Below are 4,514 nucleotides of genomic sequence, written 5' to 3'. Positions count from 1 at the left end.
GCGCGTAACTAGTCGAAACAGCCAAATTTTGTCGATCCATATGGCCAAAGGTAACCATGTTTTGGAAATTCTAAAAACTTATATGGCTATTACTAACTACCGTCTAAAAATCTAAAATAACGACTAAGCGCCTAACTGAAATTGTTAAAAGTTAATTATTAAAATCTAGTTAACCAGCTGAATAGTTAAAATGATTCACCGAAAACAATTCACACTGGTAATACTGTGCCGTAAAAGCCATATTTTAAAGCCAAAACGCATATTTTTGAAACGTCTTCCAGGTAACACCTGGTATTCAGAGTCGCTCAGCTAATGCTAAGGAAAGCTTGAAGAAAAAAATGTGCGCGCTGCAAATATTCTGCACTTGCAAGGTTTAGGTTGTCATCTGTTCTATCCAAACATATTGTTGTGCGCTTATTTTTATTCCTCGAGATGGGAAAGCGAACCAGCTGCAGGTTTTTTTTTTTTATGTGTCAAATCTTGCCGCTTCACTCCTCTGTCAATAGGTATGCTATACCGTTTTACGTCGCCCACGAGCGATTCCTGTTTAATTCGCTCGCCTTGCATGCTTTGCATCATGTCTACTTGTGAATGACAACGTATCCGGTAACACTGGCATGCGTACATTAGTAAATAAAGTCCTCACTTGGTCTACATTTATGTTGAAAATGTTGAGCTAAAGTTATGAATAACAATAGAGATAGCGCTACTTGTTAATTACGTACTTCAGAAATATTATGTCCAGCAGAAGGCGCCTGCTGTATTTCTGCATTATTCGGACCTTTGCATGTTATCTCTGTAAGCTTCGCTAAATTATCTGCAGTGCCTTGCATATCCTTTGGAATAATAATACATTTGCTCCGACGTCTCCCTGTACTGCTTTTTTCTGGCCAAATGTTGTAATTTTACCTAATAAAATATGAGAGCACTACGTAAACCGCAATTAGCACCATGTAAGCAAGGGCCTTAAGCTGTTAGCATGCTATAAACATGAACGACCGGTCGTTGTGTACATTTTTTATGGTCGTTGTTTTATGAGGGTTTAACGCCCCAAACCGACTCAGGCTATGAGAGACGCCGTAGTGAAGGGCTTGGGAAATTTCGACCACCTGGGGTTCTTTAACATGCATCGACAACGCATAGTACACGGGGCTCTCGAATTTCACCTGCATCGAAATTCGACCGCCGAGGCCGGGATCGAACCCGCATCTTTCGGGCCAGCAGCCGAGCGCCATAACCACTCAGCCACCGCGGCGGCGTGTCACGTGTCGCATGTGCAATGTTGAATGCTAACTGTGATGGGTGGCAATTCTATGTAGTAGTAGTAGCGGTGATTTTATCCAAATAATAAAAAGAAAAGAAGGGAAAGATTTTTCCTGCTGCGAGCACCTGAGCTGGGGCAGCGCAAATAAAGGGATATCAGGCAGATTACAGAAATGAAATAACTATAGCCATAAAGTATAGGAGGGAGAGTGGTCAGGAACTATGTACAAGCATTATCTTTACAAATTCGCAGTTATATGTCAGAAAAAAAACGAAGAAATTTTGAGGACACTGAAGACTGCTTGTGAAATCATGGAATGCGAAAGAATTAATGTTTAATCGTGGCCCTCGTGGATAGCTCCCAACGAAGACGCGTCCTTTGTTTGTTCTTGTTCCCAGATCATTACCCGCCGCGGTGGCTCAGTGGTTAGGGCGCTCGACTACTGAGCCGGAGTTCCCGGGTTCGAACCCGACCGCGGCGGCTGCGTTTTTATGGAGGAAAAACGCTAAGGCGCCCGTGTGCTGTGCGATGTCAGCGCACGTTAAAGATCCCCAGGTGGTCGAAATTATTCCGGAGCCCTCCACTACGGCACCTCTTTCTTCCTTTCTTCTTTCACTCCCCCCTTTATCCCTTCCCTTACGGCGCGGTTCAGGTGTCCGCCGATATGCGAGACAGATACTGCCCCATTTCCTTTCCCCAAAACACCAAAGCGTGCTTGTGGCCTCGAGCGCGTTTGGTTCGCAACCTAGTGGTTGTGTCGAATTCTGCCTAAGCCTCTTATCTTCTTTAATCGAAACGATGACCCCCCACTGAATTTCCGTGACAATCCTTCCACACAAACCAAATCCACAGTTATTGCACACGCATGTAAGCTCTACGCTTGTCATGCTGTAGGAATTAAAAAAAAGTTACCAACAAGCTCTACAGACCGCCCTGAATTGTGTAATCAGGACATGCAAACAAACAAAAAACGTAACATGGACCGAGGTGCTTAAAAAAATGGCTTGGGAAGGTTGTTACTTACCGTTTTGGCAATGACTCTCTCGACCAGGTGGTACATCAAAACTTCAGCAGAAGAAAGTCAATGGACGCAGGGAACTGGCTAACCAGATGCAGCTGATGACAGACAGTAGCGACACAGCCAGGTCCTGAGGAGCTTAAAGGATGCGGGAGACGAGGGCAAGGTGTATGGAGGGCGATGGCGGTTACATGGAACTGGCTAAGGGAAAATCTTCCTTCATTGGCACCGCTGAAGATGCAAGGGATCTAAATCTAGCTCAGAACGATCTCCCATGGCTCCGGACCCTGGTTTTAAAGACCTAGAAACCCGGCCCACCTCTTGCATCGCCCAATCAACAGCAAACTAACCCATCATTGGTTTACAAACTTCATGGCACGCCCTCCAATTTCGGCAAGGTTCAAACCCTCTCCCTGAAATACACAGCACATCTAAATTGCTATAAGAAAATGTAATTCCGGGAATGAACCCTCGAAATGCTTGGGCCAACAGGTTTACGTGCCACACCCCATTCTTCCACAGTATTAGCCAAACTCTCTCCCTTAAAAAGTAAAAAGAGAAACATATGAAAATACATCAAAACATTCCCATGCGGCTCCCAGCTTTACGCCAATTACCGATATTCAACCGATCACTACCGCTGCGAGTAGTAGACTACTCGTCTTCGGGACGACTGTTGACAGGCGTCCCCGCAAAATCTGGAAAGAGGCGCCAGCCTGTCGTTGCTGCCTCTGAACACGCTTCAGCGTTTCGTTAAGCAGGCCCGCTTCTCGGGACCCGTTGGTATGCCCCATCCTCTGACTTCGACGCCGTCGCGGCTTAGACGCGGCGTCTGCTTGCCGCGTCCGCGCTGACCATGCGCTATGCTACGCTATCACTGCGGTGGTTTCCTTAGACGGGCGAAGGGGGGCGGGCGGTTTCGGGAAAACGTCTTGGCTCCTTTCCTCTGGCTCGGTCTTTGCCTTCGCCGGTCTACGCCCGCTTGCCTCGCCATGCACGCTTCCTGCTGACGGGGATTAACAGGGAAATCGCCGCATCTCGGCGCCGGGCTGTCGACAAACCCTCGGATGGTTCGAACCTCGGCTTTTTAAGCCCTCGTGTTGAAGACATCCGGGTCAGTGGCTGCAAACCATGGATGTAAGAAGCGGGAAGTGTCCCCAGGGAGCGATTAACATTCTTCCCTGTCTGTTGGATGTGCCACGACTCAAGTAGAAGCCTCCTGTGCGGGTTAGCTTCGGTTTCCAGTACATTAGTGCCTTCAACGTCCATTCGGTGGTCGCATGCCTCGCAGTGTTCGGCCGCAGCGCTGCGGTCACGGTTCATTTGTCGGACGTCCGCTTTGTGTTGCCTCATTATTTCGGCGAAGTTCTTCGTTTCCCCTATGTACGATTCCGGGAAGACCGAGCAGGACATTTGGTATACAACCTCTTGGGCCCTTTCTTTTGGGTGACGGCCGTTTGGGGGGGGGGGGGGGGGGAGAAGGCGTCCGATGGTGGTAGTCGTAAACCCACTCAATAAACTGTGCGTTGTTAGCACCCTTCTTTACCGAGAATGCGTGCCAGTGTCTCGCTCACGCCTTTCACGTATGGAATGCAAAACGTTTCCACTTCTGGCGTGTGTATCTTCCATGCACATGCACATGTGTTCGCCCCGGCTAAACCATTCTTATTTTCTGAGAATTGAAAATTGTCCACCCACCCCTTCCACCAATGCAGACACCTTTGCTGCGCCTTCGAAGCTGATTTCCCGGACTTGGCCGAATCACCTTTGACTAGGGAACAGTAGCACCGTTAGTGCGTGCCTTTCAATGTCACTTTGTACAGCGCCCAGAAAAAAGCCTAACTAAGCCTGTCCTAGCACAGAAATCCTTCAGTGGTTTTGAAAGCCGCAGTCGTGATAACGTTTGCCGTAAATGAGAGGTTTTTTTTAGTTTTAAATGTCTTTCATTGTGCCGCAGCCAAATTTGCGTTGGTTTTTGTCTTTTGCTAACCGATAGTATGTCTGTATATTTTCAAACAACTATATTGACGGGATCATAGCATGCAGCGTGCCCTTGCCATCCGCACTTTCGTATGCGCTGTTTTTGTGAAGATGTTTAGTATCACCAAATAATTCTACACATGCTGGAAATATATCTTCCAGTCCTACAGCATCACCATCGTGGAGAGACATGCTGCAGCGAAGACTACACCACACACATGCAGCACCAACTTCCTTTTATTACAAGAGTGC

The sequence above is a fragment of the Amblyomma americanum genome, chromosome 5 (assembly GCF_052857255.1).
Source record: "Amblyomma americanum isolate KBUSLIRL-KWMA chromosome 5, ASM5285725v1, whole genome shotgun sequence".
In the NCBI taxonomy this organism is placed as follows: domain Eukaryota; kingdom Metazoa; phylum Arthropoda; class Arachnida; order Ixodida; family Ixodidae; genus Amblyomma; species Amblyomma americanum.
The sequence above is the reverse complement of the archived record's forward strand: the minus strand, read 5'-3'. Positions refer to the sequence as shown.